We start from the raw sequence: 25,962 nt of genomic DNA on the forward strand, positions 1-25,962 counted from the left end.
AAGTCTGGTCTTGTTACGAGAATTTGAGATCTGCATCCGACTGCTCTGCTCCATCTGGGGATTCACTGTTGTGTTCCCTGTCGGGGCAGTCATCGGTTGTAGCCAGGCAGCATCTAGTTCTTCTGGTCGCAGGCTGATGTAGTCTCTGGTTTATGTGGTCCTTTCTGTCTCTTAGACTCATAATTACCTTATGTCTTTGGTGTTCTTCATTCTCCTTTGCTCCAGGTGTGTTGAGACCAATTGATGCATCTTAGATGGCCACTTGCTAGCCTTGAAGACCCCAGACGCCACTCACCAAAGTGGAATGCAGAACATTTTCTTAATACATTTTGTTATGCCAATTGACCTAGATGTCCCCTGAAACCTGAAACTATGGTTCCCAGATTCCCATCCCTGCTACTCTGGCCTTCAAAGAGTTTGCTTGTATTCAGGAAACTGCTTTGCTTTTGGTTTAGTCCAGTTGTGCCGACCTCTCCTGTATTGTGTGTTGTCTTTCCCTTCACCTAAAATAGTCTTATCTGCTATATAATTAGTGAATACCCCCTCCCTCCCTACCCTCATAACCATCAAAGAATATTTTCTTCTGTGTTTTAACTTTTTGTTGAGTTCTTATAATAGTGGCCTCATGCAATATTTGTCCTTTTGCAACTGACTCATTTTGCTGAGCATAATGCCTTCCAGATTCCTCCATGTTATGAGATGTTTCACAGATTCATCATAGTTCTTAATTGCTGCATAGTATTCCATTATGTGAATACACCATAATTTATTTATCCATTCATCCATTGATGAGAACCTTGATTGCTTCCGTCTTTTTGCTATCATAAACAGTGCTGCAACGAACGTGGGTGTGCATATATCTGTTCGTGTGAAGGGTCTTTATTTCTCTAGTATATATTTCAAGAAGTGGGATTGCTGGATTGTGTGGTAGTTCTATTTCTAGCTTTTTGAGGAAGCATGAAATTGATTTCCAAAGTGATTGTACTATTTTACATTTCCACCAGCAATGTACGAGTGTACCAGTCTCTCCACAACATCTCCAACATTTATTATTTTGTGTTTTTTTTTTTTTTTTTAATTAATGCCAACCTTGTTTTTGGTTGGGGTGAGACGGTATCTCATTGTAGTTTTGATTTGCATTTCCCTAATGGCTGATGATCGTGAGCATTTCCATATGTATCTGGTAGCCACCTGAATGTCTTCTTTGGTGAAATGTCTGTTCATATCCTTTGCCCATTTTTAAATTGGGTTATTTGTCTTTTTGTTGTGAGGTTTTGCAGTATCATGTAGATTTTAGTGATCAGATGCTGATCAAAATTGTCATAGCCAAAAACTCTTGCTCAGTCTATAGGTAATCTTTTTACTCTTTTAGTGAAGTCTTTGGATGAGCCTAAGTGTTTGATTTTTAGGAGCTCCCAGTTATCTAGTTTCTCTTCTGGTGTTTGTGCATTGTTAGTTATTGTTTGTATTCTGTTTATGCCATGTATTAGGGTTCCTAGCATTGTCCCTATTTTTTCTTCCGTGATCTTTATTGCTTTAGATTTTGTATTTAGGTCTCTGATCCATTTTGAGTTCGGTTTTGTGCGTGGCATGAGGTATGGGTCTTGTTTCATTTTTTTGCAGATGGATATCCAGTTATGCCAGCACTATTTGTTAAACAGACTGTCTTTTCACCATTTAACTGACTTTGGGCCTTTGTCAAATATCAGCTGCTCATATGTGGATGGATTTATTTCTGGATTCTCAGTTCTGTTCCATTGATCTATGTGTCTGTTGTTGTACCAGTACGAGGCTGTTTTGACTACTGTTGCAGCATAATATGTTCTAAAATCCAGTAGTGTGAGGCCTCCCACTTTGTCCTTTTTCAGTAATGCTTTACTTATCCAAGACTCTTTCCCTTCCGTATGAAGTTGGTGGTTTGTTTCTCCATCTCATTAAAATATGCGGTTGAAATTTGGATCAGTATTGCATTGTATCTATAGAGTACATTGGGTAGAATAGACATTTTCACAATGTTGAGTCTTCCTATCCATGAGCAAGGTATGTTTTTCCACTTATGTAGGTCTCTTGGTTTCTTGCTATAATGTCTTATAGTTTTCTTGGTATAGGTCTTTTACATCTCTGATTAGATTTATTCCTAAGTATTTTATCTTTTGGGGGCTATTGGAAATGGTATTGATTTGGTGATTTCCTCTTCAACAATTTTTCCAACTGATTTTTGTATGTTTATCTTGTATCCTGATATTCTGCTAAACTCTTCTATTGGTAGTAAATAGTAGTAATAAACTCTTCTATTAGTAGTTTTCTTGAGGATTCTTTAGGGTTTTCTGTGTATAAGATCATGTCATCTGCAAATAGAGATACTTTTCCTTCTTCTTTGCCAGTTTGGATGTGCTTTATTTCTTTATCTAGCCTAATTGCTCTGGCTAGGACCTCCAGCACATTGTTGAATAAGAGTGGTGATAAACAGCATCCTTGCCTGGTCCCCATTCTCAAGGGGAATGCTTTCAGATTCTCCCCATTTAGGATGAGGGCTGCTGACTTTGTATAAGTGCCCTTTATCATGTTGAGAAATTTTCCTTCTATTACCATTTTCCTGAGAGTTTTTATGATGAATAGGTGTTGAACTTTGTCAAATGCCTTTTCTGCATCAATTGATAAGATCATGGAGTTCTTGCCTTTTGCTTTGTTTATATGATGGGTTACATTAACTGTTTTTCTAACATTGAACCAACCCTGCATACTTGGTATGAATCCCACTTGGTCATGGTGAATTACTTTTTTTGATATGTTGTTGAACTCTATTGGCTAGAATTTTGTTGAGGATTTTTGCATCTAAGTTCATGAAGGGTGTAGGTCTGTAATTTTCTTTTTTTGTGGTGTCTTTACCTGGTTCTGGTATCAGGGAAATGCTGGCTTTATAGAATGAGTTTGGGAGTATTCCATCCTTTTCTATCCTCTGAAATACCTTTGGTAGTAGTGGTGTTAACTCTTCTCTGAAATTCGGTATAATTCTCCAATGAAGCCCTCAGGGCCAGGCTTTTTTGTTGTTGTTTTGGGGAATTTTTTACTTACCTTTCAATCTCTTATATAGTTGTTCTACCTCTGTGTTAGTTTAGGTAGGTAGTATGTTTCTAGAAATTTATCCATTTCTTCTTGGTTTTCAAATTTGTTAGAGTACAGTTTTTCATAGGAATCTGATATGATTCTTTTGATTTTGTTGGTTCTGTTGTGATATTGGGTTATTTGCTTTATCTCCTGTTTTTCTTTCATCAGTCCGGCCAATGGTTTATCAATTTTGTTAATCTTTTCAAAGAATCATCTTTTGGTCTTGTTAACTCTTTCAATTGTTTTTCTGTTCTCTATTTCATTTAATTCTGCTCTAATTTGTAGAATTTGCTTTCTTCTGATACCTGATGGTTTCTTTTTTGCTCTCTTTCTGTTTGTTCAAATCATAAGGATAATTCTTTGATTTTGTCCCTTTCTTCTTTTTTGGATGTGTGCACTTATTGCTGTAAATTGACCTCTGAGCACTGCTTTTGCTGTGTCCCAAAGGTTCTGGTAGGAAGTGTTTTCATTCTCATTTGATTCTATGAATTTCTTTATTCTATCCTTAATTTCTTCTATAACCCAGTAGTTTTTGAGCAAGATGTTGTTCAGTTTCCATGTGTTTTTTTTTTTTTCCTTGCTTTTTCTATTATTGATTTCTACTTTTATGGCTTTATTTTGATGTTTTGGATTTTGTTAAGGCTTGCTTTCTGGCCTAATATGTGGTCTATTCTGCAGAATGCTCCACATGTGTTGGAAAAGAAAGTATACTTGCCTGCTGTTCAGTGGAGTGTTCCATATATGTTTATGAGATCAAGTTGGTTGATTGTGACATTTAGATCTTCCGTGTCTTTTTTGAGCTTCTTTCTAGATGTTCTGTCCTTCACAGAAAGCAGTGTGGTGAAGTCTCCTATTATAATTGTGAAGCTGTCTATCTCACTTTTCAGTGTTGTTAGAGTTTGTTTTATGTATCTTGAAGCCTTGTCATTGCATGCATAAATATTTAATACGGCTACATCCTCCTAGTATACTGTTCCTTTAATCGTTATATCATGTCCTTCTTCATCCTTTTTGGTGGATTTAACTTTAAAGTCTATTTTGTCAGAAATTAATTTTGCAACTCCTGCTCTTTTTTGATTGTTGCTTGCTTGATATATTTTTTTTCCATCCTTTGTTTGTGTCTTTGAGTTTAAGGTGTGTCTCTTGTAGGCACCGTATAGACAGATCATGTTTTTTTAATCCATTCTGCCACTCTCTGTCTCTTTATTGGTGTATTTAGTCCATTTACGTTCAGCATAATTATTGATAGGTATTTTTCTTTTATCAGTTTAGTGCTGTCATTTTGATGTCTTTGTGTGTGTGTGTGTGCGTGCGTGTGTGTGTTATTGACAGTTTCTTTTTTCCACTTAATTTTCTATGCTGAGTAGTTTTTCTTTACATATTGTCTTTTCATCTTTTTCATTGTTGTTGCTTTTGTATTTGCTGAGTCTTTATGTCTTTCTTGTTTTTTTATTTTGGTGTGTAGGATTGTTAGTTTCCTTTATGGTTACCAAAATATTAACCTTATTTTAATTTCTTTATATTGCCTTGACTTAGAGGAAGTCCTTTTATCCTATAGTTAGCACTCCAGAAGCTAACACTGTCCATTGCCAAATTGCTGTATCAGAAGAAATCATAGAACCTTGCTGCTGCATCCTTTTTGGCCAAAGTAAATCCCTGCTTGACAGGAATGAGAACACTTGGGGAAAGTGGGAGGTGTTACTTTTTTTCTGAACTCCTCCTTTTGACCAATTGTGATAATCTACTTTCAAATATGAAGCAAACCTCTAGCACCTTCTTCTGTGGTTCAGCCATTATAATTTAGAAGAAAAGACTCATAAAAGAAATGTCTGGAGGATCACAAATGTAATAGGGATTCAAGGCAGTCCCAAATGCTAGATGTTCAGTAATTAATGCTGAGAGAGCATAATCATGGGCTAATAGTTGTGGTTAGACTAAATCAGGATTTCCCAGCCTCAGCACTATTGACACTTTGATGGTTCTTTGTTGTGGGGGGTTATCCTATGCACTGTAGGATGTTTAGCAGCATCCCAGTCCTCTACTCTCTAGATTCCAATAACACCCCCAAGTTGTGATAATCTCTAGACATTACCAAAATTGCCCCCAGCTGAGAACCACCAAACCAAATGGGTACAGTAATCCAGGGATAGAAAAAGCCTCAGTTACCAAAATGACAAACAGATTTCTTGATAGGTTTTAATTACTCAGTTAAGACAAGAATGGAGCCTTATTTTTAAAAAGTTAGAATATTTCAGATAAAACTAACATTGCCTTTGACCATCCACCTCCCAGGCTCTCCTGCCACCCTCCATAAAGTAGCCCCTGTTTTCAATCTGTTTACACACATGTACACATACACATACATACCTACATACCAGAGGCAATGTATTTTTTGAACCAGTCAGCAATTAACACATGATGCTATCCCACCCTAGAATACTGTTCCTGCTCTTGAAAACACAACACCAGCAGCACCAATTGCCATTAAGTCAACTCTGATTCATTAAGACCTTGTGTGTGTCAGGGTAGAACTGTATTCCATATGGTTTTCAATGGCTGATTTTTTTGGAAACAGATCACCAGGCCTCTCTTCTGAGGCACCTCTGGGTGGACATAAACCTCCAACCCTTCATTTAGCAGCCAAGCGCATTAACTGTACCACCCAGTGACTTGATCACCCAGTGGCTGATAAAGCATGAATAAAGTTCATGAGGGACAAAAGACATCGTTATCCAGATGGCAGGACAGTGACTGCTGTCAGTGGTTGTGAGACAGCCCTCTGTGCAGGAAAAGAAAGGAAAAAAAACTCCATAGCCCCTCACACGAAGTTTCAATCAGGGCAGTTTCTGCTACTGGGCATCCTCTTCCAAAGTGGACCAGACCCAAGACTTCATTCCTCTGCCTTTGCCTAGGGAGATGGGAAGGTGGCCGCAATCTCATTATTCAGTTGGCACCTACTTTCTGACACAGGATGGAATGGTGAACACATAAACATCCTTAACATTTAATCAGGAATCTAGGGTTACCACTCCATTCCCTTCAAAATCTTTAAGCCTATTCCAGTGAGGGTTTTCCAGGTTTTGATTGATTATCTAACTTTTCTACTTGAGATCATACAGTGTGTATTCTATATGAAAATTTTAAAAATAAACAAAAAAGGCCCATTGCTGTCAAGTCAATTCTGAACCATAGTAACCCTATAGGACAGAGTAGAACTGCCCCACAGGATTTCTAAGGAGTGGCTGGTAGATTCGAACTGCTGACCTTTTGGTTAGCAGCCTGAGCTCTTAACCACTTTGCCACCAGGACTCCTACCAATATATATAAATAAAAATTAAAAAAAAAACCTGTTGCTACCAAGTTGATTCCAAGTCACAGCGGCCCTACAGGACAGAGTAGAACTGCCCCATAGGGTTTCCAAGCAGTGTCTGGTGGATTTGAACTGCCAGCCTTTTGGTTAGCAGCCATAGCTCTTAACCACTATGCTCTAGGGTTTCCTATCAATATATATAGTCTTATTTAAATATGTCCAAACTTACCTGCCTCTAATTTGAAAAATGCCTGAGATAGAAGGTAAACATCATCCACAGACAATGTGTACACCATCAAAGAGGAATACCAAGGAGGAAGGAAGAGTAAAATTTACCACTGCATTTCAGTATTATAATATTGGGGAGGAATTAATAGTAAAAATAAACAAATAATTTTCAAAGCCTCCTTTAAATAAAAATGTAAATACTTTGATTCGATAAAGCATGAATTTGAGTCAAACGTTTAGTCATTAAACAAAAAAAATTTTGGTAACCACAAAATTCTGCTTGCCTCTAGATTAATATTGAAGATAAATTCTGAAAAAAGCTCTGATAAAGAACCTTTCATTCTCAGCCTGTGCTATTCTCTTTACTGCCGTTGCCCTCAAAAGCCAATCCTTCAGCATGTCCCCTGGAACATGTGCTTCAATTTTTCCCCTCTGTCTTTAATTTTCAAGGAATGAAAACTGTTTAACCCTCTCCTATTTAAAAAAATCTTCTTTGACCTTTAACTTCCTCCCGCAAAAAAGTTCATCCATGATCTCCATGTTCACAATCCAGTGGACACTATGAAGTCCTTATTTATTAGACTTCTCAAAAGCATTAAAGTGTATACTTTTTCTTAAAGTGCTCTCTCTCTCTCTTGATTTCTGAGACAACCACACTTCTGGAATTTTCCTTTTAACTTTCTATGCCTGCACTCTTTAAAGTTGGCAAAATAAAAAAAATTTGATGATTTAGTTTGTCTGTATTTTGTGCCTCATCTTTAAGCCATTCCACCGTTTACACACACACACACACCATCCACATTTTCTGAGGTCTAAAAAAGTCACCAAAGATAACTTTTCGATAGTTGTCTTTTTTCTATATATCTTAGTGACCACTAAACAACTTGGTTTGTAATGAACAAACCAGCTTGTATTTTATCTTCCTTATTATGGGATCGAACTGTCCAGACTAGTCTAAAACTAAATGATATTAAGACTGGAAAACCCTTAACACTAGTCACACAAGCAAAAACTGTCCCTTACCTTTCCTGTCGAGCAGCCTGTGGGAAAAGCTCTAGAATCTCCATGTGGAGGGCTTGACTTGAGTGGGTTATTTCATTTTTATTTCTAGTAAATAATCTTTACCAAACTTGCTTCTCAGATGTTGAAAGGAACCAATATACCTGAGTTCAGGGAAAAGAAGGAAGATTTGAAAGAAAAAGTACCTGCCTCTTAATTTCTCCCCCAATTTCAAAAACAGGAGAAAAATTTTTCATCATAGATCAAGATTCCAAAGAGCACCAGCTGTTTACACTGAACTGGAATTCTCTCTACAGCAATATTCCTTCCCTGTGAAGTTAACACCTGATGGTCAAGTGTGGGCTCAGGACCGGCACCCACCTTAGCTCACCTGACACCGTGATGGCCACACAGTTGCACACAGCCTCAGCTTCGGCCATGTAGTGGGCGGTCAAGAGGGCACCCCCTCCTTGTTTTTTTTTTTACTTTTTTTTTTATTGTGCTTTAAGTGAAAGTTTACAAATCAAGTTAGTCTATCATACAAAAATTTATATACACCTTGCTATATACCCCTAGTTGCTCTCCCCCTAATGAGACAGCACACTCCTTATCTCCACTCTCTATGTTCGTGTCCATTCGGCTAGCTTCTGACACACTCTGCCCTCTCCTCTCCCCTCCAGACAGGAGCTGCCCACATGGTCTCATGTGTCTACTTGATCCAAGAAGTTCACTCCTCACTAATATCATTTTCTATCCCATAGTCCAGTTCAATCCCTGTCTGAAGAGTTGGCTTTGGGAATGGTTCCTGTCCTGGGCTAACAGAACGTCTGGGGACCATGGCCTCCGGGGTTCCTCTAGTCTCAGTCAGACCATTAAGTCTGGTCTTTTTATGAGCATTTGCCTCTCCTTGTTTTTGACAATGGTCTGAATTGCCTGCCTAAAAATAAAAGAAGGGATTGCTTGCATTTAGAATAACTAAATTGGGAAGATAAATGAACAGACTTAAATATGAAACCTATACAGAAAAAGTTTATAATAGGTTATAATAAAAGGTCTTTGCTATACAAGAAGCAGAGAAAATGTACTTTATTAATTATATTACCATATTGTCATAGATTGAATTGTGTTCCCCCAAGATATCTGTCGCTTGGGCTAGGTCATGATTCCTTTGTATGACTGGTTGATTGTCTACCATTTTATCATTTGATGTGATTTCCCTGTGTGTTGTAAATTCCATTACTATGATGTAATAAGATGGACTGGTGGCAGTTATATTGATGAGGTCTACAAGATTAGTGTCTTAAGCCAATCTCTTTTGAAATATAAAAGAGAGAAGCAAGCAGACAGACACGGGAACCTCATATCACCAAGAAAGCAGCTCTGGGAGCAGAGTGCGTCCTTTGGACCTGAGATTCCTGCGCTGAGATGCTCCCAGACCAAGGGAAGACTGATGGCAAGGACCTTCCTCCAGAGCCGACAAAGAGAGAAAGCCTTCTGCCTGGAGCTTGCCCCCTGAGTTCAGACTTCTAGCCTACTGGACTGTGAAAGAATAAATTTCCCTTTGTTAAAGCCATCCACTTGTGGTATTTCTGTTGTAGCACCACTAGATGACTGAGACATATATTGTGCTTTGTAGAGAAAAACCAAAGCAGAGGATTAGGAAATAGGGAGTAAAATGTTTTCTGAAAAAAACAAAACTTAAAAAAAAAAAAGAATAAACCCTTGATTCCGACTCATGGTGACCCTACAGGAAAGAGCAGAGCTGCCCCATAGGGTATCCAAGGAGTGGCTGGTGAATTCAAACTGCTGATCTTTTGGTTAGCAGCCGAGCTCTTAGCCACTGCAGCACCAGGGCAAAAGTTGGAGTAAAATAGAGAAACTCCACATTCTAGAATTTTCCATGACAGGAAAATAAAACAGGAGAAGGAGGAAGGCAGCCAGGGGAGGAGTCAGAGAAAAAAAGTCCAGCCAAATACATTCGAGTTTATTTGATTTTTAAAATGTCTGTTCTTTCTTCCTTGAGGACTTTGTTTGCTATGTTGGCTTCACTGAACTAAATAATAGAGAATTTGAACCTCAAAGGTCACTGAAGCAAAACTTAAATTAAAAAAAAAATCACTCTAGACTCATAGTATTTGGCTCTGACACTTAGGAGGACCTCCTCACCACATCTGCTGCAGCGCTTCAGGTCCATCCCTGTGGACGGCTCATCCAGGAGCACCACCACCAGGCCACCCAGGATGCTCAGCACAAGGCACAGCTGGAACGAGAGGAGCAGCATCCCACCCCGTCTGTACTGGGGGTGGAGGGACCCTGAGCCCTGCCCTGCCTGGACCTTCCTCTTTATCCCCTCTGACAAGGTCTTCATGGGCACCTCCAGCTGGTTCTGCAGCTTGAGCATGTCCACCCTTCTGACCAAAAAATTGAGGTGATTACACGGAAAATACGTGGCAAATGTACCTATCTAAACCAGTAGTATGGAGAACCCTAGTGCTGAAGATGAATAAATTTTCACAAATACTAAATGTTATGATTTGGTTCTCATTCAGATTTTCAATTAATCTATTTGCATGAAAATTGAAATATATTGTTTATGATCTCCTTTCCATGTTTAATGAGGCAATTATGTATTCCTCCCTTCCTCCAGCTGCAGTGCATCATTGAGGCTTCTCTGTGCCGTGAAATACTAAGAGCTGCATCCTCTTTGCCTAGTCCTTTCAATGCAGCATACAACTCCGGGTGTTCTTTCATCGTGAGGTTGGGCCACAATGAGTTCTCCGGAGGACAGTAGCCCAGGAACTGGAGGGTGTTGTCTTCTTGTCGCCTCAGTGATGTTCTGCTGCCTTGTAAAGCCACCTACATAAAACACTCAAATGTCAGGCTCATAGAGGGCTTTTGCACCAATCCCCCTTCTACTAACGGAGATGAAAGTGGCCATTAAGATGCGACATTCTCTGAGCTTGCAAGAGATATTTTATAAATTCCTTAACTTATTTACTAATTTTAAAAATCCTTTGATTTATAAATAGGAATAATATAAGGATACCATCGATGTCTGGAGTCCAGGCGGCACAGAGGTTAAGTGTTCTGCGGCTAACCAAAAGATCAGCAGCTCAAATTCACTTGCCGTTCCTTGGAAACCCTGTGGGGCAGTTCTATCCTGTCCTATAGGGTCTCCATGAGCTGGAATCGACTGGAGGGCAATGAGTTTGTTTTTTTATATATATATTTTACCATTAGTATTTAATTTTAAAATGAAATTTCTCCTAGCAATGAGTATATAATTCTTTCATGTCATCTACCACTCCTGCAGTTGGCTTTATGTCCCCAGTTATTGCTCCAATAGACAGACTTTTACCAGCTCTGTTGTGTCCCAGAAACCCCAAAACTTCACCTGGAAGGAAGAGTCCCTATAAATACATGCAATTTAAAGGTCGACTAACCTAAACTCACTTGATTCAATAACATTTGGAAACAAAAATGCTCAGTCAGATTGGTTCTGAGTTATAACGCCTTCATCACTTCCTATATTACAAATGTTAATGGAAAGATTTTAGGGTTAAAGTAGAATAAATTGATCTTTCTCAGCCAAGATTGGGTTTCTGACTGTTTGAAATGACATGATTTTGAAGTAGAAAAGATTCTTTGCTGACATGTGAAAGATTTTTATAATTACATGCTAACCAAGGCACACGAACAGTCTCCAAGAACAGAAAAAAAATCACCTGTGTAGTCCAAAGCCTAGAAGATAACGAACATCCTAACAAAAGAATATTTATCAAATCTTTTTTAACTTAGAAGGAAACATTTCTAATTGCTATTTTCGTTGAAAAGCAGCTTTTCTTCTTTTCTTTATATTCTTTATGTAAACAGCTTGCCATGTGCTATGGATTGAATTATGTCTCCCAAAAATACACATTGTAAATCCTAACTTCTATGCTTGGGGTTATAATTCCACTTGGGAATGGGTTTTTTATGCTAATGAGGCAGGACTAGTGTAGGGTGTGTTATGAGTCAATCTCTTTTGAGATATAAAAGAAATTAAACAAGCAAGCCAGCAGAGGAGAGATGGGGTAAGACAGATGTTGCAAAACATGGAGATCTCTGAGGGACCAGGAAGCAGAAGCTGAAGAGACAAGGACCTTCCTCCAGAGCTGACAGAGAGAGAAAGCCTTCCCCTAGAACCGGCACTCTGAATTCCGACTTCTAGCCTACCAGACTGTGAGAAAATACATTTCTGTTTGTTAAAGCCATCCACTTGGGCTATTTCTGCGACAGCAGCGCTAGATGACTAAGACAGCATGACAAAGCATGATTTTCTTGTTATATTTCAGATAGTTTATGCACTCATGTTTTACCTTCCATTTTCTAGGCCATGAACCTAGCCAGATTTTGTGCCAGTGGTAATTCAGCCTCTTTTTTCAAATAAAATGTCCAAGCACGTGTTCGTGAATAAAGACTAGTTTATTGACTACTCCTGCCTTTTCAAAATATTCTACCCACTTGCACTGAACACCAGTTTGGTATTGTCTCTTTTACCCCAGGACACATAATGGACTTAAGCAGGAGTGAAACAAGTTTTGGTGTTTAATCGTTGCTTGTAGAGATGCTCAGAACTAAAACTCAGCTTGCCGAAAATCAGGAATATCTATGACTTGGAAATTACATATCATTGTATTCAATCTAATCCTGTTTATTTTTTTCCAAATAACACACTGTCCAAGCTCCCTAGCAAATGGTTGGTTAGTAAATCTGTTTTAATAAATTGCTGTTAACTACTACCATAAATATTAAATGTGTAAATTAAATTCAGATGTTCGTTAATTTTCTCCCAACCTGAAAACTGGATCTCTCCTCATTGTTTCACTTCCATACTTCATTTCCAGACATCTCGTAATAAAAAGGAAAACAAAACTCTGAAAGTATGGCTAAAGGCAAAGAAAGATAATCAGAATTGGCATCACCATGGCATTTGAATTCAATGTGTGATATTTACCTTTTGTCATAGATTTGCCCACTTGCTTATAAATTTCACAAAATTCTTATAAAATTCTTCTCACATGGAGGAGCTTATTCAAACTAACTGTACCACTCAATACAGCTAAAAATCCTAGATTAATTAAAAAAATTTTTTTAAAACATAGAACAGCTGATAAAATAGAAAGAAATGTTTAAGCCAAACCTCAGTGAATGCGGGAACTAGGCTGAGCACTGCAGCAGCTCTTATCCCTGAAACATTCTCCAAACCCTGAAACCATCAAACTTCAGTTACTTTTCATGGTCTGTCCAGAAGCAGAAGACAGAAACACAGAGTCTTCTCCAAGGGAGGAGGCAAATAGTTGGTCCTTTCTCTAGTAAAGCCTGGACCTCAAAGAGTACATCCTTAGTGAAAGGGTGAAAAGAGCACCCAGGAGACCGTTCAGGTATTTGCCTTGGGTACTGACCATGGAGAGTAAGGTTAGAAATGCAAGACAGCCCTTGAACAGATTTTCAGCCCAAATTCACATCACCTGAACAGTCCCAAAAACTTAAGTAGTTTAAAGTAGTAAACTTGGTAGCACCCTAGGAACTTGGCAGAAGCAAATAAAATGGGAAGACTATCCCAGAAACTGACCCTGCACATACGGGAATTTGATACGTGAACAAAGGTGGCTCTGAATATCAATGGGGAAGGCACAGGCTTTTCCAATATATAGTGCAGGGACAATTGGGTATCCTTAAAGATAGAAATGAAACAGGACCCTTACCTTACAACACATGAAAAAAAAATCAATTTTAGATAATTGAGGGCATAAATGTGAAAGGAAGAGCACTTACTGTTTAGAAGATAATATAAAAGGATATCTTCATGACCACAGGGGAGAGAAAGATTTCTTAAACGTTAAAAATTATTTTAAAAAACTATGAATCACATTAATAGATTTTAGTGAAAAAAATAACCAATCAAACTTAATAGATGCTCATTGCCTTTTGATAAAACTTAAACTTCATTCTTGATAAAAACTAAAAGCAAAAAAAAAAAAAAAGGACTAAAATCTCACTAGGAATTGAGAATAAGATAAATTGTCGTTATTATAAACAACTGGTAAATATAATATTTGTGGTAAAGCACTAAAAACAGTTTCAGTAAAATCAGAAACAGTATGTGGATGTCTGCTTGAAAGAGGCATTTTTTTTTTTAGAGAGTCAAGCCAACTTCATGGGGCAAGAATATATAATGTAATCCATATTTTCATTTTAAAAATACAATTATTTGACAACAATATGTTTGTCTAACTAGAAATGTAAGATAAACATCTGAAAAGGGGTTGGAAATATTAAGAAAAGTTACTAAATTAAACAAATATACAAAAATGCTATATTCCATTAAAAACTAGTTAGAATACACAGTGAGAATAAAGATCTTTTTACACTGAAAATAAATAAGCAAATGTACACAATAAAATAAACTTAACCAGAAATTTTTGAAAAAAATTGAAGAATATAAATCTTACATAAAAGCAGGAGATACTTAAAAATCAGTATTTTAAAGCCACAAATTCTGCTCTAATAGATTAGACATGCAAAACAATGTCCAAAAAATTATCCACATACTATTTTCCGGAACTTAACTACTCAATTCTAATTTTCACCAGGAAAAAAAAGAATGTGAAAACAGAAAATTTTTTAAAAGTGAGAATGGTGAAGGGGTACTTGTCATTTCATATTAATTGCACAAAGCTAAAATAATTAAAACAATGTAGCCCTGGCACTGATGTGAACAAATGGATCAACAGGGTAAAAGAGAATACCACCAGAATCAGATTCATCTATACAAGCAAATTTAATGCTGATGAAGGAGCAGTTTCAACTCAGAAAGGATAAAACGGAGTATTCAGAAATAACATTAAAATAACTGAATGCCCCATTTTGGAAAATTTAAAATAAAAAGTTAGTCTCTATTTCATCTCAAACCATACAAATTATCCAGAAGGGTAAGCATTTAAACATAGAAAAACAACAAAAAATTATAAAACAGGAGAGGGTGATTCATACTCAGGAAAAAAGCAGTCATAGAAATTGTCTCTGAGTGTCCCCAAATGCTGGATTTAGCAGAAAAAGACTTAAGCCAGTCACTGGAATATGTTTATCGAACGAAAAGAAGCCATGTTTTAAAAAACTAAAGGAAAATATGGCTCTTCAATAGGAATTTTCCATAGGGATATAGAAATTATAAAAAAGAATCAAGTAGATTTTCTGGAGTTGAAGAATATAATAGCAAATGAAAAATACATTAAAAGAGCACAACAATAGATTTGAGACTGCAGAAGAATCTATTAATTTAAAGATAGATCAATAGAAATTAATCTAAAGAACAGAGTGTGAAAAAAATGAAATAAAAATGAACAGAGTGTCACATAACTGTCAGACATCAAGCATGCTAACATACATCCAATGAGAGTCACAGAAGGAACGAAAAGAGAGAAAGGGCAGAAAAATATTTGAAGAAATAGTGGCTGAAAACTTCTAAAATTTGATGGAAAAAATTTATACATAAAAGCAACTCTACAAGCATCAAGCAGGGTAAATACCTAGAAACAGACATACAGTTGAAAACCCAAGACGGAGAGAATCTTGAAAGCAGCAAGAGAAAAATAACTCATCCCTTAAAGAAGATCATCAGTAAAATTCATAGGTGAGACTTCTCATCAGAAACAATGGACAGAAGGAAGTGGAAGCGCATATTCAAAAGGCCAGAAGAAAATAAAAGAAAAAACAACCAACCACTAAGAAAAGCTGCCCTCCAAAATTGAAGGTGAAATAAAGATATTCCCAGATTTTGTTTGTCAAGATTGCCTTAAAGTGGCCATCTTTATATTGAGAGAGAGAAAGAGACAGACTAAATAAATACATTGGGTATAAAACTTATATCTGGAAAACAATTGTAGTTGTCTTCACAGCCGAAAAGTAATAGATAAGGAGCCTGGGAGCATTGTGCGGGAGGAAGTGCTGCAAGCCACTTCTAGGCCTGGACGTAATCCTCTCTTCCCCTGCAGGAGCAACCCTGGAAATCAAGAGTTCATATGGCCTAGCTACAAAATGGAGGAGGGCCATGCGACCTACACTGGACTTTATGTGAGCGAAACGTAAATCTCTATTGTTTTGTGTCTCATAGATTACAGAGTTTTTTGTTATGTTAGCCAGAGTTGTAGATGCTAATCAATATATGCCCCATTAGAACAATTTTATGCCTTTAGTATTATTAATAAAAGGAGCCTTAGTGGTGCAGTGGTTAAGCACTCAGCTCCTAACCCAAAGGGTGATGGTTTGAGCCCACTAGCCACTCTGCGGGAGAAAGATGTGCCATTTATTTCTGTAAAAGATTTACAGCCTTGGAAGCCCTATGGGGGCAGTTCTACTCTGTCCTGTAGGGTCACTAAGAGTTGGAATTCTACTCAACAGCAATGGGATTTTTTTTTTAAGTATCATTAATGGTCAGTTAAAAATGATTGTACATGAAATATATTGGTATGTATTTGGCAAATAAGAAGAATATACATTCATTATATAAAGACCCTTGTGAAAATGTATAAATTTCTAAAATTTAAGAAAATTTCTCCCTTGATAAACTGCTGTTCTATTAAGAGAAATCAAGATACTTATAATCAATTGTGTTTGCCCTTCTGCTTCGGCTACCATGATGCACAGAAATAACATGGATACTTTGTTTCAATATTTTCCTTTGGAATAAAATTTCATTTGAGTTTTTCTTTTTTCTTCATTATTAAAATGCTTGACTTTTCACCTATATTTAAATGATTTTCAGTCATACAGTATCCGTGGTATTGTTTTAAAATTATGTTAAATTGTCTTTGGATACATATCAACAATGTATATCATAATAATAATCAATTCTTTAGAATTTCTGGTATATATTATACTATCTATGGCTTTATAGAAAAAATAGTTTTGACTTCTACCATCATTATACTGAAATATAAAAATATAGTAAGAGTAGGTATTTTTAGGATATTTAAATTTGACATTCTTGAATAAAATCGAGTGTATCACATATTTACAGATGCTACATAATATATATTCAGGTAGAAATTTTTTCTTACAATTAAAATTGTTATGAGAATGGTTTCATTCACTTCATTTATTCCATTGTTCACACTTTCAGAGTTGCTCATATAGATAAAGGAGAGCTGGCAAATAAAAACAATCAAATGGAAGTTTCTCTGTTTTATGAACATCAAATTTACACATTAAATATTCCTACACTGTACTTGATATTTCACTAAGCACCAGTGAATAGTGGATAAATTAGGGGAAAAAAGATTTGTTCTCTGATGCTAATAACTGTTGTTAATGCTGACATCCTTCCTTGGTTATAACCTCCAACATTTTTTGTTTTCCAAATCCATGTAGCAGGGTTTTCCAAGTTTCTTTTTAGTGGGAGTGATGAAATATCAAACTGGGAAGTAGGCAAGATTTGTCAGCTGTTTCCTCAACTGGTCAGGGGTGCTTGGTTTCTCCCAGAAGCTCTTAGTACCCTTGTGTGCCAGTTCCTTACTCGTCACAGCCCCAGAGAGCAATTTATTGACACTAAGCAGTATGCAATCAGTAAACAAAATATGTTACATCTTCCAAGTCATCCTATATTTTAGGAAAAGATACACTTAACCACAATAAGAATTTTGCATAGTCGTCAAAGTTGAAATGGGAAACTTTTATGTTATGGTAAGACTGATTCTCTCCAAGAGCGTTTTCTAACAGTGGAAAAGTTCTAGTCCTTTCCCATAATTTCCTCTGGAATTCCTAAACCAAGGATGAGCTTTCTGATGCATTTCTATATAGATCTACTGTCCTCTTTATGAGTATGAATACTGGTCTTAGTGAATTTGAAAACTTCCAAATTTATACAGTTTTAAAATCTTGTTTTCATAACTTAACAGCATTGAATATATCTAAATTTCACATAATACCCTGTTCCTTCTTTGGGCAAAGATTATTTTAATGGGATACATGGTCAAGACTAGTGAGACAGTGGATAACATTGCTTATCTCTATCAACTATGTGAAAAATCCAATTGAAGTGTAGGAAGGTATTAAAATCATGTATACAATTAAGCTGGGATTTCCCTCCAATGATCTGATACCATGGAGATGAGTATAATTATTGAGATCTAGAAGAAGAAAATATCCAGAAATATTATAATTATCTCAGTCTTATTTACTATTTTAAGGCCTCTTCTATGAATAATCAGTTTTCCCAGGAGATATTCCCATTTTCAATTTTAACCTACAGCAATATTGTTAGGATTTCTCCTTTAGGAAGCATCAAACTATCATTATACAACTGAAACATATGGGCTTATACTAAGGTCTGACATAAATACCTTTATTCTAATCCCTCTTCTCTGTTCCCATAGCAGTGGAGGAGAATGGGAGATCCAAAGGAAAGAGGGGAGTAAGAGTTCGTCTTGCTCACTTTCCCACCACTGATCCCCAAACTACAGGGCCTGCCTGAGATGCATGCGAGAAATAAAGAAGATGCATTACACTGCCTCTGAGATGAAAGTTATCCTATTTGTACTTGAGGGGCCACTTTTGTTGTTGTTGTTCTGAAAATGAATCTAAATTAATAAAATGAGACTATTTTAATATCTGAGATGATTAGAAAGCTATGGTATCCACTCAAGTATCCACAAGGGGTGGGGAAGGAGATGCAGTAGTTTGTTTGAAGGAACAAACAAATCCATCCACAGTCCATCCATCCACCCATCCATCCATCTACCCATCCTTTCATCCATCCATCCATTCATCCATCCTTCCATACATCCATTCATATTTATGTGTTTGTTTGTTTATAATTTATTAGTCTAGATGGCTACCTACTCCACTTGGTTTTTTAAATAGGGAGAATTATTTAGGAGGAAAACCTCAGTGGGGTCAGTTATTCCTGCCCTCTAATGTCGGGGACTGCCCTAAGGGAATCTCATTTTTCAGCTGTGACATGCCAGGATTCTTACAGATTTTTGCTTCTTTCCAAAGAAAGAGAGGTTTATAAAAGAAATCTCAAAGAACAAAAGGAGAATGGGGGAATGAAAATTACAAAAAAAAAAAATCTGAAATGATGAATGTGGTCCAACATCAATGGAGCTACAAAAGAAATAACTTTATTATCTTTTAAGGAATGTATTTATACCTAACTCTGCATTTTAAAAAAATGAGCTTCAAGAAAATTTAATATAAATATACATGTGGAGATTGTGTATATCTCTATCTACATATCTTTATCTATACTCCCACCAAAAAAAAAAAAAAAAACCATTGCCTTCAAGTCAATTCCAGCTCAGAGTGACCCCATAGGACAAAGTAGACCTGTCCCAAAGGGTTACCAAAGAGCAGCTGGTGCATTTGAACTGCTGACCTTTTGGTTGGCAGCCTAAGTTCTTAACCACTGTGCCACCAGGGCCCCAGCTATATCTATACACAAACACACATACATAAAGAGATACTTACATTAAGAAAGCCAAAAAACCAAAGGCCATTATTTTTTCTCCCCTTGCAAAAAATGAATGAAATCACACGTAAGGAATACAAGAGAAGCTACACAACCAAATACAGCACATTAAAAAAAAAAAAGGAAATAATAGCAAGATTAGGGATGGCAGGTCATGTATGGTCTGAAGGATGAGGGGTGAAGGAAGAGAATCAGGTCATAAAGCCAACAAAGACTATGTTCTTGCACATATATGCCTTTTGTTAATGACAAAACATTTTGATTCTATTATTAGATTTAGCCGGGGGGTGGGGGAAGGGGGAATGATCACCTACCGGAGCAAGTATGAGTCCCCTTGAAATTGTGTTTTCTAAAAATATGAAGTGTTCAATTAAAAACATTGAAAGGAGTATCAAATAGTATAATGGTATATCCACCAGAGCCTGTCCACACCAGTTAGCTGAAGGGCAGAGGCCTGAAATCCTCAACTGGGACTGAGGTTTTTTCTGTTAAATAAACAGAAGGATACACGAGAGACTGAAATAGTAAACTGAGAAGTATTTTAGTTATGTGAAAATATTTATTTCCAATACATTTTAAAAGTATTTTATAACAGCAGCCAGTTTTTTGGTCTATGTTATTTCATGTAATAAATTTGAGTTTCAGTAACTTCCTAGCCCAGGTTTAGAGAAGCAGGCATCAGGACAACTAAGACATTAGTACTGTCCCAAAGAAAACAGTACCCCTATGATCAGAAGCACAAAAAGCAACCCCCTAAGTATCTGCTGCTAAAATGGAGAATGTGTGGTCATTGACTCAACAGGAAAATTCTAACCTATTTGTAAAGCTAGTTTATGCTTTGATATAGATAAATGTCCCCACATGTCTGTCATTTTGTCCTACTCTGGGGGCTTGCGTGTTGCTATGATGCTGAAAGCTATGCCACCAGTATTCAAATACCAGCAGGGTCACCCATGATGGACAGGTTTCAGCTAAGCTTCCAGACTAAGACAGATTAGGAAGAAGGACCTGAGATCTACTGAAAAAAATTAGCCAGTGAAAACCATATGAATAGCAGTAGAACGTTGTCTGATACAGTGCCAGAAGATGAGCCCCTCAGTTTGGAAGACACTCAAAATATGACTGGGGAAGAGCTTACTCCTTAAAGCAGAGTCAACCTTAATGACTTGGATGGAGTCAAGCTTTCAGGACCTTCATTTGCTGATGTGGCATGACTCAAAATTAGAAGAAACAGCTGCAAACATCCATTAGTAATCAGAAAGTGGATTGTATGAAGTATGAATCTAGGAAAATTGGAAATCATCAAAAATGAAATGGAATGCATAAAAATCGATATGGTAGGCATTAGTGAGCTGAAATGGACTGATATTGGCTACTTTGAATCAGACAATCATCTGGTCTACTATGCCAGGAGTGATAACTTGAAGAGGAATGGCTTTCATTGTCAAAAAGAACATTTCAAGGCCTATCCTGAAGTACAGCACTGTCAATGGTAGGACAGTATCCATACGTCTACAAGGAAGACCAGGTAATGTGACTATCATTCAAATTTATGCACCAACCACTAAGGCCAAAGATGAAGAAACTGAATATTTTTACTAACTTCTGCAGTCTGAAATTGATTGAACATTCAATCAGGATGCATTGATAATTACTGGTGATTGGAATGCAATAACTGGAAACAAAGAAGGGTCAGTAGATGGAAAATATGGCCTTGGTGACAGAAACAATGCCAGAGATTGCATGATAGAATTTTGCAAGACCAACAACTTCTTCATTGAAAATACCTTTTTCAACAACATAAATTGTGACTCTACATGTGGACCTCACTAGATGGGATACACAGAAGTCAAATTGACTGTATTTGTGGAAAGAAATGATGGAAAAGCTCAATATTATCAGTCAAAATAAAGCCAGGGCCAACTGTAGAACAGATCATCAATTGCTCATATGTAAGTTCAAGTTGAAGCTGAAGAAAATTATAACAAGCCCACAAGAGCCAAAGTACAACCCTGAGTACACCCCACCTGAATTTAGAGACCATTTCAACAATAAATTTGACACACTGAACACTAACGACTGAGTTGTGGAAGGACATCACACATGAAGAAACCAAAGACAAGAAAGAAAGAAAAGACCTAAATGGATGTCAGAAGAGACTCTGAAAGTTGCTTTTGAACACTGAGTAGCTCAAGCGAAAAAAAAAAAAAAAAATGATGAAGTGAAAGAGCTGCACAGAAGATTTCAAAGGGCAGCTCAAGAAGACAAAGTAAAGTATTGTACTGAAATGTGCAAAGACCTGGGGATAGAAAACCAAAACGGAAGAACGTGCTCAACATTTCTCAAGCTGAAAGAAAAAACTCAGTCCTCAGGTTGCAGTAGTGAAGGATTCTATGGGCAAAATACTGAACGACACAGGAAGCAACAAAAGATGGAAGGAATACACAGAGTCACTGTACCAAAAAGAATTGGTCAATGACCAATCATTTCAGGAGGTAGCATATGATCAAGGACCGATGGAACTGAAGGAAGAAGTCCAAGCTGCACTGAAGATATCGGCAAAAAACAAGGCTCCAGGAATTGACAGAATATCAATTAAAATGTCTCAACAAATGGATGCAGCACGGGAAACTCATGCTCATCTATGCCAAGAAATTTGGAAGACAGCTACCCGGCTAACCAGCTGGAAGAGATCCATATTTATGTCTATCCCATGGAAAGGTGATTTAACAGAATGTGGAAATTATCGAACAATATCATTAATATCACACACAAGTAAAATTTTGCTGAAGATTATTCGAAAGCAATTGCAGCAGCGCATTGACAGGGTGCTGCCAGATATTCAAACCAGATTTAGAAGAGGGCGTGGGACCAGTGACATCATTGCTGATGTCAGATGAATCCTGGCTGAAAGCAGAGAATAACAGAAAGATGGTTACCTGCGTTTTATAGACTATGCAAAGGCATTCGACTGTGTGGATCCCAACAAATTATAGATAACATTGCAAAGAATGAGAATTCCAGAACACTTGATTGTGCTCATGAGGAGCCTGTATAGATCAAGAGGCAGTTGTTCAAACAGAACAAGGGGATACTGCATGGTTTAAAGTCAGGAAAGATGTGCATCAGGGTTGTAGTGTTTCACCATATTTATTCAATCTGTATGCTGAGCAAATACCCAAGAAGCTGGACTATATGAAGAAGAATGCAGCATCAAGATTGGAGGAAGACTCATTAACAACCTGCCTTATGCAGATCACACCTTGTTTGCTGAAAGTGAGGAGGACTTGAAGCACTTATTGATGAAGATTATAGCTCAACATAAAGAAAACAAAAATCCTCACAACTGGGCCAATAAGCAACATCATGATAAACAGAGAAAAGATTCAAGTTGTCAAGGATTTCATTTCTTGGATCCACAGTCAATACCCATGGAAGCAGCAGTCAAGATATCCAATGACACATTGCATTGGGCAAATCTGCTACAAAAGACCTCTTTAAAGTGTTAAAAAGCAAAGATGTCTCTTTAAGGACTAAGGTGCACCTTACCCAAGCCATGATGTTTTCAATCACTTTGTATGCATGCAAAATCTGGACAATGAATAAGGAAGACTGAAGAAGAATTGATGCCTTTGAATTATGGTATTGATGAAGAATATTGAATATACCATGGACTGCCAAAAAACAAACAAATCTATCTTGGAAGAAGTACAGCCAGATGCTTCTTAGAAGCGAGGATGTCAAGACTTCATCTCACATACTTTGGACATGTTATCAGGAGGGACTAGTCCCTGGAGAAGGACATCATGCTTGGTAAGGTAGAGGGTCAGCAAAAAAGAGGAAGACCCTCAACGAAATGGATTGACACCGTGTCTACAACGATGGGCTCAAGCATAATGACGATTATGAGGATAGCACAGGACTGGGCAGTGTTTCATTCTGTTGCTCATAGGGTTGCTATGAGTGGGAACCGACTCGACAGCACCTAACAACAACAACAATGTAGAAAAATGAAAATGACTACACCATATTTTATTGAAATCCCAGTTAATAAAATCATAGTTAAAAGTTTGGGAGAGGCGGAGAGGGAACTCAACAGAGAATCCCTGATAGAGCAGAAGAGCAGTGGAATGCAGACCTCAAATTCTAGTAAAAAGACCAGACTTAACGGTCTGACTAAGACTGGAGGGACCCCAGAGGATATGGCCTCCAGACTCTCTGTTAGCCCAAAACTAAAACCATTCCTGAAGCCAACTCTTCAGACAAAGATTAGACTGGGCTGTAAGACATAAAATGATACTGGCGAGGAACGTGCTTCTTAGCTCAAGTAGACACATGAGACTATGTGGACAGCTCCTGTCTGGAGGCAAGATGAGAAGGCAGAGTGGGACAGGAGCTGGTTGAACGGACGTGGGAAATACAGGGTGGAGAGAAGGAGTGTACTGTCACACTGTAGGAAGAGTAACTAGGATCATATAACAATGTGTGTATAAGTTTTTGTATGAGAAACTGACTTGAATTGTAAGCTTTCACTTAGGGCACAATAAAATATGTAAATCTACTATTTTAAAAAAAGTTTGGGAAATGTTTACATCTTATATTTCATGCTATATTCCCTTTGGAATTGTGAAATAACTGCATGCAATGAAAAGTAACACATCTTCATCTCTGAAGTTGATTTATCATGGTTCCCTTTAAAGCTGAGGCAAAGGTACTGTGTTGAGTAGTGAACTTTTGACATCTTTGAAATCATGAATAAGTATTTACTAGAATCTATAAGGGGATTAAGGGGCCCTGGTGAGCCAATGGTTAAGAGATTGGCTGCTAATCAAAAGGAGAAGCTGGTGGATTTGAACTGCCCCAAATTCACAAGCTGCTCCTTGGAAACCCCATGGGGCAGTTCTACCCTGTACTATATTGCTATGGGTCAGAATCAACTTGATGTCAAGCTTTTTTTTTTTTTGGTGGAGCAAAGGTTAAGCACTCAGCTGCTAACCGAAAGGCTGGTGGTTCAAATCCGCTCAGCAGCTGCACAGGAGACAGACCTGGTGATCTGCTCTTATAAAGGTTACAGCCTTGAAAACCCTATGGGGCAGTCCTACTGTGTCACATGAGGCAGCTGTAAGTGGAAAGGCAACTGGAAGGCACTTAACAACAACATAATGAGATTAGAATAATGTGATATATATGTAAATACATTTTTCTAGAAGGAAAATCCTGTGAGTATAAAACAAGGAAATTCTAATTAATAAAGTCATATAGAATCAATCTCTCTCTCTTACTTTGTGATCACTGACACTGCTTATGCCAACGTAAGGAGAAATGCAGTTTGCCACCAACAACAAAGATGTCGACTCATCCAAAACGCCAATTCCCAGCTTTACGTCATCCAGAAAGTTAAAAAAAAAAATCTGTAATCTTTTGAAATTGTTACAGATCATATAATCAAACATAATTATAAGGTATGTTTTGGGGAAATAGTGAACAACTCAAAATGGTCACATACGCCTGAAGCAAACAAAGAAATAAACACGTCTGACACCTTAGCAGCAGGTTCCATTCCCAGGAAAAATGTGATTTCAAAAGAAATTCAAACTCATAATTTTACAAGAGTATACTCAAAAAAAAAAAAAAAACCAAAGGGCGTGAGCAGTTTCTGTTTTACATTTGTGCCTAGGAATTGTCGAAGGAGAACAAACGCTCTTTAAGGCTACATTTATAATCTTTGAATCAGTGAACTAAGTTGTCATTTGTTTCAGTTCCCTATTTCCAAGCAGATAAATTCTAAATAACAACCACTAAAAAGAAGTTGTTCCTAGCTGCACAATTTAAACATTTCTAAAGGCCTAGAAATTATTTAGCCAAGAAAGATTATTTGCTCTCTTCTAATTATATCATGGAGCCCTGGCGGCAAAATGGTTAAGTGCTATGGCAGTTAACCAAAAGGTCAGCAGTTTGAATTCACCAGCGCTCCTTGTAAACTCTATGGGGCGGTTCTACACTTTCCTATAGGGTCGCTATGAGTCAGAATCAACTCTATGGCAATGGTTTTTTTTTTTTAACTTTTTATTTTTAATTATATCATAGAGGAATCCTGGTGGTGCAGTGGTTAAGCATTGGTCTGCTAACTGAAGGTCAGTGGTTCAAACTTACCAGCTGCTCCACGGGAGAAAGTTGTGGCAGTCTGCCTCAGGAAAGATTACGGCCTTGGAAACCCTCTGGGGGCAGTTCTACTCTATCCCATAGGGTCACTATGAGTCGGAATTGATGCGAGGGCAACAGGTTTGGTTTTGGTGGTTATATTATAGAGATAGCTTTTATACTTATAATTAAATCATCCTATTTCATTTGCAAGGAAGTAGAGTCAACATAACACTAATTTGTTATCATGGAATTTTCTAGTAAAATTTCACTCTCCACAGTTTCTATTCATATTCTTGCAAACATTCACCCAATTTCTACCGCAATGAAAAATACTTGTAAGGAATTATTTGAAGGCTAAGCAAGGTTTATCAAAATTATATCTGATGAAAAATTGTACCCCACTCACCAAGATATTAAACATAAAAAGAGCGAAGAGGACACTGCAAAATTAAATGATAGAGAAAATCTATAGAATTGTTAAAGAATGGTAGTTTTAGGGTTGGTCATACATTCTCATAAATCCTACTGCGGTGCTTTATCAGTGTATATGACTTATATGCAAATTCCCCTAAGAAGATCTGATACGAGATTAGAGATTTGGGGTTTGAGGCTTCTCTGGTGTTCTAATTTTCCCTGCAAATCTGTCTATTCATTGATATCAACA

General features: G+C 37.3%; 1 pseudogene; it reads right to left on the bottom strand.

Moving 5' to 3' along the window:
* Window positions 1-5,957: 5,957 nt before the first annotated feature.
* LOC126063187 (ATP-binding cassette sub-family A member 10-like) overlaps window positions 5,958-25,962 on the bottom strand; it is a 52,946-nt pseudogene continuing 32,941 nt past the window's right edge.

Source organism: Elephas maximus, chromosome 19, assembly GCF_024166365.1.
Source record: "Elephas maximus indicus isolate mEleMax1 chromosome 19, mEleMax1 primary haplotype, whole genome shotgun sequence".
NCBI classification, from domain to species: Eukaryota; Metazoa; Chordata; class Mammalia; order Proboscidea; family Elephantidae; genus Elephas; species Elephas maximus.